The sequence below is a fragment of the Hypanus sabinus genome, chromosome 5 (assembly GCF_030144855.1).
Source record: "Hypanus sabinus isolate sHypSab1 chromosome 5, sHypSab1.hap1, whole genome shotgun sequence".
Lineage (NCBI taxonomy): Eukaryota > Metazoa > Chordata > Chondrichthyes > Myliobatiformes > Dasyatidae > Hypanus > Hypanus sabinus.
Genome location: NC_082710.1, coordinates 21,289,309 through 21,306,639, shown reverse-complemented (window position 1 = coordinate 21,306,639; position 17,331 = coordinate 21,289,309). Strand labels below are relative to the sequence as shown.

The window sequence follows — 17,331 nt, the reverse complement described above, 5'->3', positions numbered from 1 at the left end:
GAATCATGAGTCTTTGGAACTCTCTTCCTTGAAGGCAGTGGAAGTAATCTTTAAACATTTTCAAGGCAGAGATAAATAAGTCATTGGAAAGCAAATGGTAAAAAGTTAGTTGAAGTTTAGGAATGCATAGTTGAAGTTACAATCAAATCAGCCATGATCTTTTTAAATAATGGAGCAGGCACAAGGGGCTTCTTTCTTTGCTTCATGGAGAACAGGGCAATCCAAATTCTGCCCAGCTGAAATATTCACGTTGATTGTCATCTGACTGCACATATATATTACCAAATGAAACAACGTTCCTCTGGACCATAGTAAAACCTCAAAACATATATTAGACAGTACATAAATCAAAGTTTTACCATAAATAATTTAATAAAGTGTAATTCAAAATGCATGTGAAGTGCGCAGCACAGCTAAGTAGTACAATAACCAGTAAACAGCTCACTGTCCTCATGATGAGACCTGAATGGTGGCAGGGTATTCACTAGTCCACAGCCTGAGGGAAAAAGCAGTTACCAGTCCTAGTTCTCATGCTTCTACACCTCATTCCTGATGGTAGTGGGATGCATAATAGGAATCCTCAACAATGCTTCAGGCTCTTCGTCTGCAATGCTCCCAGTAAGTGTCATGAATAGCAGGGAGGGAGACCCTGGTGATCCTGTAGGCCATTTTTACTATCCTCTGTGGGGTCTTGCAGCTTCCCTATCACACAATAATGCAGTCAGTCAGGGCACTCTTGATGGAGCTCCTGTGGAATGTCATTAGAATGGGGGACAGGATGGAGTGGAGAGCTGAAGCTATGGCATGATCAGTGGACTGGTTTGAACAGCAGGTAAACTGGCAAGAGTCCAATGTAGTTGGAAGGTGGGATTTTATATGATCCATGCCAGCCGCTCAAAGCACCTCATGATTGTTGACACGAGGAAATCTGCAGATGCTGGAATTCAAGCAACACGCACAAAATGCTGGTGGAATGCAGCAGGCCAGGCAGCATCTTCAGATAGTCATGATTGTTGAAGTCAAGTGCCACTGGACAGTAATCGTTTTGGCCAGTTAACATTGCTATTTTGGGCACCAGAAAAATGGTGGTTGCCTTGAAGCCTGCAGGCACAGTGGAGATACTTCAAAGTGACATTAAAGATGTCCATTAAATCTCTGTTAGCTAGGCTGTACAGTCCCTCAGCTGCTGACCAGGCATGTTACCCCACAATTTTGCATGGGTTTACCCTGGCTAGAATATTCCTCACCTAGGCTGTGGCAAAATGATTTCCTCAATGGGAGGGGACTTGCCTCGATGTCACATTATTCAAAGCATCGAATCATGCATCAAAGACATTCAGCCTATCAGGACCAGAAGTGTTGTTGTTGTTGAAGCACAGGTGAACTTGTAACCGGTTATGGTTGCATACTTTGCCACATATGCCTTGTGTCCTGGTGTCACAAAGGTGTTTGTGAATTACCTGTGAGTCTTAATGCTTTTCCTACCTGATGGCATGAGAGCGCATGGCATTTGCTGACCTTAGAGTTGCTCTGTTTCCCCAATCTGAGGGCAGGCTTCCAATCTCTGCAGTCGGCCACGGTTTCTGGTTTACGCTGGCAGTGTAGTGTTTAATCACGGTAACATCCTCAATGCATTTTCCTACATAGTTAGTCACCGATCCTGCATATTCATCAATGTTGACGTGATGATTGTAGGTAGCCACTTCCCTCAATATGTTCCAGTCTGCGCTTCTGAAGCAATGCTGCAGCACTGAGGTTACACCTTCTGGCGCGGTCTTGGTCTCCCTGTAAACTGTTATGACTTGTTTAACCAGTCTGTATGTAGGGATTAGCAAAATGGATGTGGGGTCTGAGAATCCTAGGTGAGAGGTTGCAGCCTTGTAGGCTCCACTAATGTTGGTGTAAAGCAGGTCTAATATATTCTCTCCTTTGGTCGTGAAGTTGACATGTTGGTAGAACTTTGCCAGGCCTGTTTTTAGTTGGCATGATTGAAGTCGCCAGCAACAATGAAGACACCATTAGGGTGAGTGGCTTTGAGGTTGTAGGTAGTCCTGTAGAGCTCCTTCAGAGCTCCCCAACATTAGAACAGAGAGAGATGTGAACAGCAGTATCACAATGGCAGTGAACTCCCTTGCTAAGTAGAAGAGCCTCCACTGTGCCATTAAAAACTCTCTGTAGTGAGTAGCGGGTTGTTACTATCAAGGTGTTCACACACTAGTTCTTATTGACGATGATACACAGACCTCCTCCGCAAGTCTTGCCAGAGATCATAACATTTCTGTCCGCCCAAATGAGGTGAGGCTCTTGAGCTGGATGGTTGAGTCTGGAGTCGTGTCCTGGAGCCACGTTTCTGTCAGGATGAGTGCAGTCCCTCATTTCCCACTGGGTCAGATGCAGACAAAGGTAATCCAGTTTATTTTCTAGCAATCAAACGTTAGCGAGTAGAATCATCTGGAGCGGGGGTCAGCAACCCGCGGCTCCAGAGCCACATGTGGCTCTTTTACGTCTGTGCTGCGGCTCCCTGTTGCTTTGGGAAATAATTGGTCAGTATTTAATTAAAATGTATTTTATGTTGGTTTGTTAGTTTTTGAAATGTAATTCTAAATTTGAAGATTATGGTGATCTTGTACAATCTAAATAAGACGTTGTGGCGACCCATTTCCTGACACATCCAAACCGGCTCACAATTAGCCAGCGTTCAGGCTAAGGGAGATAGCCTACGGGGGTTTGTGAGTACGTGTCTTTTGGATCATCCGCGCCCACGGGGGGCGGGTTGAGGGAGGCTTAAAAGCAAGGCTGTTTAGTTCGAATAAAGCTATCTTTGACTGCAGTTTACTGACTGCGTGTAGCACACCGCTACAACGTGTTTTTATCGCTGGCTGTCCAGAGGGGAGGTGCTGAAACGCTTTGTCGCGTGTCTGGAAGAAGTGAAAACTTTCCTGGGCAGCAAAGGGCTCACCTTTCCTGAGCTGGAACAGCCAGAGTGGCTGGAAAAGCTACACTTCATGGTAGACATGACAGCGCACCTGAACACGCTGAACACAACTCTTCAGGGGAAAGGACGTACAGCCCTGCACATGTTGGAGGATGTTTTGGCATTCGAGCGCAAGTTGACAGTGCTTGCCAGAGATTTACAGAAAGGCATATTGTCTCACTTCCCCAATTTGAGAGAGTTCAAACAAGGTCACGACATGATAACTTCGGAGTATTTACATTCTGCAATCATCGCAATGCAAACATCGTTTGGGAAACGCTTCTGTGAGTTCAGAGAGGGAAAAAACACATTATCCTTCCCGGTCACTCCCCTAAGCATCGATCCATCCCTACCGAATACGACTGCATTGTCAGGTGTGAGTCAACCTGACCAAGTATGATAAATATTTTAATTGCCTATTATTTTACGTATATTCATATGTTTTCATTGTTCAGTGAAATAGTACTTTTATTTTTCAGGATGACAGCTGGCTGACGTTATTTTTGGTTTGCTGCTGGCGGCAAATTTAAGTTTGGCATTTTTCATAAATACAAGAAGGACTCAAATAGACGTTGAGTATTTTACTTAAAAGTAACCTTCAACCCAACGTCTTTTTTTCGGAGTTCAAAATGTTTTTGTTGCATGCAGAAATGTAATTTCGTTTTCTCTGCAGGAGCTATAATGCAACACATTATAGTTTGTTTATACATAGCATAAAGGCAAAACAAAACGTTGTATGCAGTGTTATTCCATTTTAAATGTCAAACGGGTTTTGCGGCTCCCAGTGTTTTCTTTTCTGTGGGAAACGGGTCCAAGTGGCTCTTTCAGTGGTAAAGGTTGCTGACCCCTGATCTGGAGTGTGGGCCGGCAGGGATCTGCTTCAAGTCTCAATCAAATACTGCAGTGCTTAATGTGCTTTTGTGTTTTCATGCACCACTTCTGACGTCTGCTCCCCTGACTGGCTGTGGCACCGAGTGAGGCCCCACTCCCTGCATTAGTCTGTAACTACTCAGCACCTTGTTATTCTGCTTGCTAGTGAGGTAGACTTACAGATTTTAGGGTTCTTTATGATCAGCAGTGTTTTTTAAGTCATAGAAAAGATGAACAGGACAAGAAATGTCACAGTTGATTGTAGCCGGTGAGGCTGCTGAGACTGCGCGCTGCCATCTTCTGACGCACAAATAAAAAGGAGGTCTTTAAACATGCCAGTGATTTTCTGAACAAGATTTTTATTGGTGCATTGCATAAGTTTCACTACTCCTGCAACTGATTGCTTGGGTACTTCTTTGCAAACATCATCTATTATGTGGTTTCCATTTGTTTCTGAGCCGTCAGTCAGTAAGATAGTAAGGAAGCGTAACGAAGTGAGGGAATATGAAGTGCCACAAGATGAAAGTATCATGGAAGCTGAGAATCTTCAGAATCAGAACCAGGTTTATTTTCACTAATATATATCATGAAATTTGTTTTGTAGTAGCAGTACAGTATAAAAACATAAAAGTACTATGTTACAAAAATAGTAAGTAGTTGAAAGATGAATAATAAGGTAGTATTTAATGGTTTATGGACTGTTCAAAACTCTGATAGCAGAGGGGTAAAATCTGGTCTTAACATGTTAAGTGTGGGTCTTCCAGAAACCTATAGAAATAACTTACTGTGGTTTCAAGTTCAAATTTAATTGCAAGTTCAGCTGCAGACAAATTCAGTCTACTATGTCTTCCACTGAGCGAGTGCTGGAGATCGGCAGTGACGGGAGGGGCCAGCCCTCAACCCAGCATGGACTCCAGCACGCCTACCATGCCTACACCACCTCTGGTATCGGCTACCCTGAGTGGCTGTACCAGGTGACAACGTGGCATGAGGGCCTAATCAGCGCAACACTGGAGGCCAAGACAGTTCCTGTGCCATTGGTTACGCAAATGCGCCAGTGACCCAGACTTGCAATATTAGTATTCTATATTACCAGTGTCCAAAAGGAGCTTGTAAATACAAGAAAAATGTCCAAGACAATCATTTGCACCATTTGTTGGACTGCACACTGCCTCTGTGCAACAACAGAATGCACCAAGTCCAGGCAACAACATGGTACACAAGTCCAGCTCCATTACTATAGAGAAACTTGTGGTACTTGTAGTACTTAATATCCAACAGTGTCTTGCGATTGTAATAATTACGTTAAAATGAACAATTTCACCATTGGTTGGACCCTGAGAGGCTGCTGTGACCAAGCATGCCACTTTCTTACCAGAAGACCAAGTACATTGAGATGGAATGGAAGTCCCTCTGATCGGTGGATATATCTGTGTGATCAGCAGTTTCCTTGATTGCCGCAAGTTTTCAGTCAATTGCTCTTGACTCTTGTGGGAAGCCAGCTTGGTGACAAACCGAAGATTTTGATCATTTAAACTGCTTTGTTACAAATTAAGTTGATTAAATGTATAACTATTTATGAGTGACCCATTGATTAATCCTGCATTTGTGTGTGGCAGAAGGTCAAGGTCTGGTAAAAAGAGTGCAGCTAATTAGATCCAGTGGTCAGTATTATGAGACTATATTTGTGAAATTTCCAAAGCTGCCTCAGCTTCTGTGGTTCAAACATGTCAAAAAACAATGTAGACTTGTGCAACACATCTGGTCTCCTATGAACATTAATTATTTGGTGGCGTGTTCTTTATTGTACAGCTGTCAGCAAACGAAGATGAGTTTTAAGGTTTTCAGAAGCTCCTCCTTAGTCCCACATTCAAAACATAGACCCAAATCCCATGATGAAGTGGCACTGGAGAACTGCAAGATGCACTTACCAAGTCTGCATCTCTAAATTTTGTCAATTTAACACAAAAGCCCACCAACTTCAAATTCTCACAAAATTTTGTTTAAAGCTTTTTTAAAATAATTCCCATCTTGAATGCAGTATTTTTTCAGGGCTTCACTTAGAGACCAACAGCAAATCTGCATTCATCATGTCCAGATTTGCCTTTTAACTCTGACCTCCCACTGAATTTTACAGTTCTCCTGTTTTGTTTTCCATGATGTTTTACAGAATGTTTGAGAAACTCATATCATTATTGACCTCACAATCTACCTCATTATGACTTTACACCTTATTGTCTACCTGCATTGAACTTTCTCTTTCTTTTTCAATCTTTTTATTATTGTTACTAATATCAACAAAATAAAATTGATACATAGATAATGGGATTACAAACATACACATTTCAACTGAACATGAAAGAATACATAAGCAATGATTACAGTATAAATGAGTATTCCCAAATCATGGACGATACAATATACAAATAAACAAGACAAACCTAGGTATATCATAATATATAATAAAAAGAAAAAAGAAAAAGAAAAAAAATGCAAAAAAAAACTAATCTAATAACTAATAAGGAAAAAAACAAAAAAAGAAAAAAGAGAGAAAAAATGGAAAAAAAGAAGGGCTGTTTATAATTCTCACAAAAATACAAAATCATCAGTGTCATCAACTCCGATCCTCTCAACATATATAAAATCGAAACTGGAAAATCAAATAGGCCTGGAACAGGGTCATATTACATCATATGAAAATATTAAATAAATGGTCTCCATATCTTTTCAAATTTAATAGAAGTATCAAATACAACACTTCTAAATTTTTTCTAAATTTAGACATAACATAGTTTGAGAAAACCAATGAAATACGGTAGGAGGATTAATTTCTTTCCAATTCAACAAAATAGATCTTCTAGCCATTAATGTAAGAAATGCAATCATTCGACAAGCGAAAGAGGATAAATGGAGTAAGTCCATCATTGGTAAACCAAAAATTGCAGTAATAGGATGAAGTTGTAAATCAATGTTCAATACCACAGAAATAATATCAAAAATATCTTTCCAATATTTTTTCAAAAGCGGACATGACCAGAACATATGAGTTAAAGATGCCATCTCAGAATGACATCTGTCACAAATAGGATTTATATAAGAATAAAAACGAGCCAATTTATCCTTGGACATATGAGCCCTGTGCACAACTTTAAACTGTATTAATGAATGTTTAGCACATATAGATGATGTATTAACTAATTGAAGAATTTTATCCCAATTCTCAATAGGGATAGTAAGGTTAAGTTCTCTTTCCCAATCATTTTTAGTCTTATAAAAGGGCTCTGAACGTATCTTCATAATTATATTGTGAAGTTTTGATATTAGCCCTTTCTGAAAAGGATTTAGTTCAAACAAATTCTCCAAAATACCTGAAGACACAAAATTTGGAAAAGTAGGAAGTACAGTATTTAAGAAATTCCTAATCTGTAAATATCTAAAAAAATGAAATCTAGGCAAATTATATTTATTAGATAATTGCTCAAAAGACATAAAATAATTATCCAAAAATAAATCGGAAAATCGTAGTAATCCTTTAGTCTTCCAAGCTGAATAAGCTTGGTCTATAATAGAAGGATAAAAAAAGCAATTGGATACAATAGGAATATTTAAAACAAACTGAGTCAACCCAAAAAATTTCCGAAATTGAAACCATATACGTAAAGTATGTTTAACTATCGGGTTGTCAATTCGTTTTGGCAATTTAGAAAGAGCAAAGGGAAGAGAAGTCCCTAAAATAGAACCCAGTGCAAATCCTTGAACAGATTTAATTTCCAGGTTCACCCAATGAGGGCTAAAAGATATATCCCAATCCTTTAACCAACATATCAAATATCAGATATTAACTGCCCAATAATAAAATCTAAAATTAGGCAATGCCAATCCACCTTCCTTCCTTGCCTTCTGTAAATATATTTTACCTAACCTAGGATTTTTATTCTGCCATATATATGAGGAAATTTTTGAATCAACATTAGCAAAAAAAGATTTTGGAATAAAAATTGGTACCACTTGAAATAATATAAAAACTTGGGTAAAATAACCATCTTAATAGCATTAATCCGACCTATCAGAGATAAAGATAGTGGTGACCACTTAGTAAACAAACATTTAATTTGACCTTAAATAAGTCTTTATAGTTTTTTGTGATTTTAATCCCTAAGTAAATAAAAAAGTCATTAACTAATTTAAAAGGTAAATTTCCATAAATTGGAACCTGTCTATTTAAAGGAAACAATTCACTCTTATTAAGATTTAATTTATACCCGGAAAAATCACTAAATTGAGCCAACAATGATAAAACTACAGGAATGGATTTCTCAGGATCAGAAATAAATAATAATAAATCATCTGCATATAAATATAACTTATGTATATCCGTCCCACGATTAATGCCAAAAATGTTCTGTGATTCTCTGATAGCAATTGCCAAGGGTTCTAAAGCAATATCAAATAATAATGGACTAAGAGGACAGCCTTGTCTAGTACCCCGAAATAAACGAAAAAAGGGAGATCTTTGATTGTTAGTAAGCACCGAGGCTACTGGAGTATGATATATCAGTTTAATCCAGGAAATGAATGTCGGACGAAAATTAAATTTCTCAAGCACATTAAATAAGTATGGCCATTCAACACTATCAAATGCTTTCTCCACATCTAATGAAATAACACATTCTGAAGTGCTATGTGAAGGAATATAAACAATATTCAATAATCTCCTAACATTGAAAAAAGAATAGCGATTTTTAATAAAACCGGTTTGATCTTCCGAAATAATTTGGGGTAATACCTTCTCCAGCCTGGATGCCAGTAACTTGGAAAAGATCTTGGAATCTACATTCAATAAAGATACTGGTCTATAGGATGCACAACATTGAACTTCCTCCATCACTGTAAAGCTTAATTCTGCATTCTGTTGTTGTATTTCTTTGTACTACCTCAATTCAGTATTGTAATAAATTGATCAGTAGAAACAATATGCAAGACAATTTTTTTTACTGTACCTTGTACAGGTGACAATATGTACCAACTTACTAGTTGAAATATCAGCTTATCTTAATAAATTATTTTTATTTTGAAATTGATGACGTCCTTCTTCAGTATGTCCTCCCCATGAACTCATGGATTTCCTCCAGGTACACTGGTTTCCTCCCACAGTCAAAAGACATACTGGTTAGAAGCTTAATTGGTCAGTGCAAATTGCCCTGTGAATAGGCTATGGTTAAATAGATAGGTTGCTGGGTGGTGGACTTGTTGGGCCAAAAACGTCTGTTCAGGACTGTACTCTAAATAAGTAAATAAGCAGGAAATTTCATCACATATCCCTGTCAGTTCAAAGTAAATGTGGATTTTGGAAGGTGACATTGTGTTTCCAATATGTCATAACTTGTAGTGGAATTAATTATCTATTCCTGTAAGCCTATCTATAGACAGAATCATCCCTCATTTTTCCCAGAAAGATATTTTACCCTGATTATGTAAATACTGAGAAGGCTAACAATCCTCTGGCTGATTTATTAATGTCAACAAGCATTGGAGTGGATATCCATGTAGTTTGCATTTAATTTTTACTTCAAAGACAGATCAAGGTTAACTAGGTGTGACAAAGTTTTTATGAACTTATTTTTCAAAATTAAATTACCATGAAAATATAAACATAAGGCAGAAACCACAGCCAGTGGCACTCCAATCAAAGGTTTTCTGGTCATGTACAATATAAATCAGTTTAAATAGCACGATGAAACAGAAGGCAACCTCAAAGATGTGACAAAATAATGAGCCAGTGTAGCTTTTCATGATAGCCTTTCCTCATATGTCCATTTTAAGCATTGAAAGACTGATCTGATTTGGTATTGGCTTTTGGCAAAGTATGTTAACAGTGGAACTAACCAGTAGAGACCATGATCTAACTGTATGGTATGAGGAGAACCTTTCTTTCCTCTTGAAATCTCTGATGAAACTCCCTGAGGTCGAGATGGGTTAACAGTCATCCAATCAGTCTGGAACATTCATTATTCAGACTGTTTGGAGACAGACGCAATAGTACCCTTCATAGTTCAGCCTTGATAGTACAGCATTTCTCCTAGAGATAAACACTGAGATGCCTGTCATCTATTGAAGGATGACTATCAACTATTGAAAGGAGCTCAGTGTTCTCTCCAAAGCCTTCTACTCTTCCAGATGAAAGACCTACCTGTGACCAAGTGTTAACAAGTAGCATATTGTAAAGTCCATAAAGCTCGATTTTGATCCTTTAAACTGTTCTTTAACTGCTGCACTGCAGGATGGAAACTAGTTTACCGACTTAACATTCTTCATTTGTGCTTACTGCCCACACACATAGGGTAATTTGCCAATGCTGCAGAGAGATTTTAAAAGTTAAATAATGCTCTTTATGTAGTTTTCTTCCTTTCACTTTGAAGTTTTGATATTTCCGTTCTTCCATTGGTTCTGTCTATGTCACTTACGGAGAGAAAATGTGCCACTTTGTTACCTCTGTGGATGAAGTGCAGAATGTAGAGAATGAGGAAACTTGCCAACATTGATAGGCTTAAAGCTTTCTCTCTCTGCTGTCTTCAGGCTAAGTTAGGCTATTTCACTGCACAAGGTGGCACTATTTTGTGTTAACCTAATTTAGTTTTTTGATGAGATTACAGAGAGGTTTTATGTATGGGTTTTTCAAAAGTGATTTTCAGGTTGGAGGGAGATTAAAAAGAACACAAGAAAGTAGGAGAATGACTAGGCCAGGGGTCAGCAACCTCTACCACTGAAAGAGCCACTTGGACCCGTTTCCCACAGAAAAGAAAACACTGGGAGCCGCAAAACCCGTTTGACATTTAAAATGAAATAACACTGCATACAACGTTTTGTTTTGCCTTTATGCTATGTATAAACAAACTATAATGTGTTGCATTTATGAAATTGATGAACTCCTGCAGAGAAAACGAAATTACATTTCTGCATGCAACAAAAACATTTTGAACTCCGAAAAAAAGACGTTGGGTTGAAGGTTACTTTTAAGTAAAATACTCAACGTCTATTTGAGTCCTTCTTGTATTTATGAAAAACGCCAAACTTAAATTTGCCGCCAGCAGCAAACCAAAAATAACGTCAGCCAGCTGTCAACCTGAAAAATAAAAGGACTATTTCACTGAACAATGAAAACATATGAATATACGTAAAATAATAGGCAATTAAAATATTTATCACACTTGTTCAGGTTGGCTCACACCTGACAATGCAGTCGTATTCAGTAGGGATGGATCGATGGTTAGGGGAGTGACCGGGAAGGATAATGTGTTTTTTTCCTCTCTGAACTCACAGAAGCGTTTCCCAAACGATGTTTGCATTGCGATGATTGCAGAATGTAAATACTCCGAATTTATCATGTCGTGACCTTGTTTGAACTCTCTCAAATTGGGGAAGTGAGACAATGTGCCTTTCTGTAAATCTCTGGCAAGCACTGTCAACTTGCGCTCGAATGCCAAAACATCCTCCAACATGTGCAGGGCTGTACGTCCTTACCCCGTTGAAGAGCTGTGTTCAGCGTGTTCAGGTGCGCTGTCATGTCTACCATGAAGTGTAGCTTTTCCAGCCACTCTGGCTGTTCCAGCTCAGGAAAGTTGAGCCCTTTGCTGCCCAGGAAAGTTTTCACTTCTTCCAGACACGCGACAAAGCGTTTCAGCACCTCCCCTCTGGACAGCCAGCGATAAAAACACGTTGTAGCGGTGTGCTACACGCAGTCAGTAAACTGCAGTCAAAGATAGCTTTATTTGAACTAAACAGCCTTGCTTTTAAGCCTCCCTCAACCCGCCCCCCATGGGCGCGGATGCTGCAAAAGACACGTACTCACAAACCCCCGTAGGCTATCTCCCTTAGCCTGAACGCTGGCTAATTGTGAGCCGGTTCGGATGTGTCAGGAAATGGGTCGCCACAACGTCTTATTTAGATTGTACAAGATCACCATAATCTTCAAATTTAGATTTACATTTCAAAAACTAACAAACTAACATAAAATACATTTTAATTAAATACTGACCATGTAGCGGTGTGCTACACGCAGCGCTAAAATTACGACACGGAGTCGGTAACTGCAGTCGAAGGAAAAAACTTTATTCGAAATCTTCAGCCTCACTTTTAAGCCTCCCTCAACCTGCCCCCCATGGCGCAGAGGCTCCAAAGCTCTGTGCTCGCAAACCCCCGTAGGCTATCTAATTGTGAGTCGGTTCGGATGTGCCAGGAAAAGGGTCGCCACAACCAATTATTTCCCAAAGCAACAGGGAGCCGCAGCACAGACGTAAAAGAGCCACATGTGGCTCCGGAGCCGCGGGTTGCCGACCCCCGGACTAGGCCATCTGATCTTCTTGGCCGATTTGACTAGGACTCCTCTTCTGCGACAGATCTTAGTATCCCAGTCTTGCAAAATCTCTTCAGTGTCAGTTTATACGAATTTTTAGAGCAAAGCAGGTAATCTGTTTAAAAAAAGCCCTACCCAACATTGTTTTAAATAAATACCCTTAGTGTAGGGGTTCCAACCCTGAGGTTCACTGACCCCTTGGTTAATGGTAGGGGTCCGTGGCATTAAAAAAATGGTTGGAAGCCCCTGCTGTAGTGAGTTCTCACCCACTTACTTTTGAAAAAATGCCTCCCCAACTCTCCCACAGGTGGAAACGGCTCAACATCTATCTTATGCTGCCCCCTAGGATTGTAAATGTTTCAGTAAGATCACCCCTCAATGGAAACCTGTCCTTTTACCTCATCTCTATTCACCATCCAAGTAGTCTTTCCAGGTCAAACAATGATTCATTTGCACTTCTCACAGTGGCGTGTACTTCGTACAAAGTTCACAATGTGGCCCATTTCTACATTGGAAGAACTTTTGATTTCTTTATGGTGCATTCATATTCAGTCTGCAAGAGTAACCTTGAGCCTGTCACTTTAACTCAATATCCCATTCCCATTTTGTCTGTCTGTGACCTCCTGCACTAATACAGACCTGAGAAACAGCACATCCTCTACTTAACGTATGAGAAGCATTTGATAGCTCTGGCCCTGTGCTTACTGGAATTTAGAAGAATAAGAGGGGATCTCATTGAAACTTATTGAATACTGAAAGGCCTAAATAGAGTGGACATGAAGAGGACGTTTCCTAAAGTGAAGGAGTCTAGGGCCAGAGTGTACAGCCTCAGAGTAGAAAGACAGCTCTTTAAAACAGAAATGAGGAATTTCTTTTGAGGCTGATGAATCTGTGGAATTCATTGCCACAGACTGATGTGATGGTCAAGTCATTGGGTATATTTAAAGCAGAGGTTGATAGGTTCTCGATTAGTAAGGGCATCAAGAGTTATAGGGAGAGGTCAGGAGAATGTGGTTGAGAAGAAAATAGATCTGCCATGATGAAATGGTGGAGCAGACTCGATGGGCCAAATGGCCTGATTCTGCTCCTACATCTTATGGTGTACTGTTTGGTCACATTGCAGACTTGGTATTAAATTGTTTGACATTTAAATAACTTTCTTTTGTATCATAACTGCCCATTTGTGCCTGTCACCTTCCTGGCTCCACTTTGTTTTGCATACTTGTCCACTGGACGTGTTCCACAATCAACTGTTAGCAATACAGTACACAAATGAAGAAAATAAATCTGATCTGAACTTTAGGTAACAATTGAATAGCAATGATGAAGTGAAGTTCATGGGTAGAAATGCCTGGTTGAGTTTCTGGAGTGGTCAGTTTGACCTGAAATTTGTCACAATTTCATTCCCTCCAGAAATAATTTTCATTACAAAGCAAAGAAATAGAAATGCTCTGCATGTCAGTTTCCTGATCAAGTTATTCTTTCATGATCCTTGTAAAAAATAATTACTAGTGTAGTTCATTTTAAATTAAGCAGAGAGGAAGAGAAAATATTAGATATATCCAAACATTAGTGGACATAAGATAATCTGTCAGGTGTTTTAAGTTGCAACAAACTCCAGATGAACAGAATCGGAGCTGGTAAAAGGTAATTGTGCTATTAACGTAAGGCATAACATAAGGGAGAAACTTAATAAAAGAAGTTGGTAACTTTAACATGGGGATGTCTAAGGCAGGATTGGATGAGAGATGGAACAGTAAAGCATGTCTAAAATGCCTTTGGTTGTCTTGGATTAAAGGTGATTTACTGTAACTGACTTGATATGCAAATTATTGTTTCATTTGAGAGGACAGCTTGGGGCTTGAGATATTGATGTCAGGGAAAGAGAGACAATAGATTTGCTTTAAATAGCACGTGTCATAACCTCAGAACATCCATAAGCACTAGGTAGCTAATGAAATAGTAGTGGGTGGCCTGGGTTTGCATTGCAAGTACTTTTGTGATAAGAGCAGATAGTGAGGAAAGTGAAAGATTAAGCATGGGAATCATTGGATAGGTGAATTAAGGTTGCCAGAATCATCTTGTATTTTTATTCACTATCTTGCGATGTATGTATGTTCTTCTCTGTTTTATTTTTTTCCAAGTTGAGAAGAGAAACTAGCTTTACAGAATCTTTTTAAAATAATAATTAGGACAAATAGCATGCATAATAATCTGATTGTGCATATTTTTGTTCAATAAAAGAGAAGGTGATGACTCAAAAATATGGCATTCATCATTAAGGATCCAAGACATGCCCTCTCCTCATTGCTACCATTAAGGAGGAGATGCAGAAGCCTGAAGACACACACTCAACATTTTAAGAGCAGCTTCTTCCCCTCTGCCATTAGATTTCTGAATGGACAATTAACCCATATATGCTACCTCACTATTTTCTTTCTATTTTGCTCTCTTCTTGCATAACTTATTTAATTTAAAATATATATTTCTTATTGTAACTGATAATTTTTATTATTATGTTCTGCAATATATTACTGCTGCAAAACAATAGATTTCATGACAAATGCCAGTGATATTAAACCTGATTCTGATTCTGATTCTGCCTATTAGTCTGTGTTTCAAGGGAAGATGCCATCCATCCTCCAAGAGTTCCCAGAAGGATTGCAGAGAAAATCTATGTTATGAGTTTCTTTGTGCTGACTTAGAAAATAAATCACTGTGATCCAAAGAAGATAGTTTTTATCTTGAATTGATCTTTGCTTGGAGAATACATCAAATGGTGACTCGGGTGTAGGGTGGGGTTTGGTGGATATCAACTTCTGATTGCAATTGTAGCAACCCTTGTAGTAAAAGTCAAAGCGCAATAATCTGTTGAGGTGATGCAAATAGAATTAGACACATGAGGTTGTGCAGATGCTGGAACTCTAGAGCAATAAACAAAATGTGCTGGAGGAGCTCAGCAGGTCGGGCACCATCAACAGATGGGAATAAACAGTCGCCCTTTCAGATGGGGACCCTTCATCAGGACACATTTCAAGTGTTGCCTACGCCTTTCCCTGCTTCGCTGATCACCGCCACTGCCTTTGCATTAGATGCTGAAATGAAAGCATCATTGTCTTAATTATTCATTGATAATGCCTCTTAATTGAGCAGAATTATCTACCAAGGCATGGAAGATTTAGGAACTGGGATGAATTTGTCTTCTAAGTTGTGGATCTAAAGATAACCAGCGAATACAGTTTAGGCACCAGATCGTGACTTGAGTGATGATGGGTCCACAAGATGATGCTTCTGCAGGAGTGGTGGGGGAGGGGTGTGGTGCAAATTTCAAAGGAGATTAAACTTATGCCAAGTGAAGCTCGAAAACTGGCACATACAGACTGATAATTTCAGAAAATTGACAGACCAAAAACAGTCATGTCCAATAAAGCCAGTATTCCAAACTGTTGTGGTCTGTCAGTTTTTTGAAGTGGTGAAGGGTATATCATGGTCACACAACTGCTATCCTTTATTTCACAGAAATTCAAAAAAACTGCTCATCTCAACCATTTTCAATTATGGTGATTATTTTTGTGTATAAAGTTTGAGGGAATTGCATAAACGTTGTATTTACTTTATGGATGTTTTCAATTACAGTTGTGTAATTTAGCACATTAAGCGCATTGCATTTTTGATTGCTATCCTAGTGCGGCACATGTTTATTGGAACTGTGGAAAATTTAATCACAGGTCATTTGTTTGCATTAGCAGAGGGTTAAAAGTCTATGAGGCAGCAATATACAGTGCCATTTAAAAGTATTCACTGCCCTTGGAAGTTTTAATCTTTTATTGTTTTACAAATTTGTGTCAAAACTGAAAATGAATTTCTACAAATTGGTCTAAATTTATTACGGTTATTAAACACACGATAATTGATTGCGTGATTACTCATCCCCTTCAAGTCAGTATTTAGTAGATGCACCTTTGGTAGCAATTACAACCTTGAGTCTGTTTGGATAGATCTCTATCAGCTTTGCACATTTGAACACTGCAACTTCTCCCCATTCTTCTTTGCAAAACTGCTCAAGGTCTGTCAGATTGCATGGGGATCATGACCAAACAGCCCTTGTCAAGTCCAGCCACAAATTCTCAATTGGATTGAGGTCTGGACTCTTGACTTGGCCAATCCAGGACATGAACTTTGTTGTTTCTAAGTCAATCCTGGATAGCTTTGGCTTTATACTTGGGGTCATTGTCTTGCTGGAAAACATCTTCTCCCAAGTCGCAGATCTCTTGCAGACTGCATTAGGTTTTCCTCCAGGATTTCCCTGCATTTTGCTGCATTCACTTCACCCTCTAACTTCACAAGCCTTCCAGAACCTGCTGCAGTGAAGTATCCCCACAACATGATGCAGCCACCACTATGCTTCGCAGTAGAGATGGTGTGTTTTTGATGATGTATGCTGTTTGGTTTATGCCAAATATAATGTTTAGTCTGCTGGTCAAAAAGCTCAGTTTTGGTTTCATCAGACCATAGAACCTTCTCCCAGCAAACTCCAGCCAAGATTTCATGTGAGGCTTTTTCTCCCATAAAGCTGTGACTGGTGAAGCACCCAGACAACAGTTGTTGTATTTGCAGTCTCTCCCATCTCAGCCACTGAAGCTTGTAACTCCTCCAGAGTTGTCATAGGTCTCTTGGTGATCTCCCTCATTAGATCCTTTCTTACATGGTCACTCAGTTTTTGAGGACAGCCTGCTCTAGGCAGATTTACAACTTTGCCATGTTCTTTCCACTTATGATGATTGACTGAACTGTACTCCAAGGAATATTCAGTGAAAAAAGAACACAGAAATCTAGAGCACATTACAGGCCCTTTAGCCTACAATGTTGTGCCAACCATGTAAGCTACTCTAGAAGCTGCCCAGAATTTCCCTACTGCAGAACTAAGAGTCTCTTAAACAACCCTATTGTATCTGCCTGTACCCCTGTCACTGGCAGTGCATTCCACGCCCACACATTCTCCGTGTGAAAAACTTACCTCTGGTGTCCCCCCTGTACCTACTTCCAAGCCCCTTAAACTATGCCCCCTCATGTTAGCCATTTCAGCCCCAGGAAGAAGCCTCTGAACTATCCACACAATCAATGCCTCTCATCA

General features: G+C 39.4%; 2 protein-coding genes across 2 annotated transcripts in view; both read left to right on the top strand.

Annotated features, from left to right (window-relative positions):
- LOC132393977 (general transcription factor II-I repeat domain-containing protein 2-like) overlaps window positions 1-3,496 on the top strand; it is a 210,513-nt gene extending 207,017 nt beyond the window's left edge. Inside the window, exon 2 of the mRNA XM_059969497.1 lies at window positions 3,454-3,496. The gene's annotated coding sequence lies outside the window, so the exon portion shown is untranslated. The remainder of the gene's footprint in view (window positions 1-3,453) is intronic.
- fbxl17 (F-box and leucine-rich repeat protein 17) overlaps window positions 1-17,331 on the top strand; it is a 706,116-nt gene that overhangs the window by 407,302 nt on the left and 281,483 nt on the right. The window lies entirely within an intron of this gene.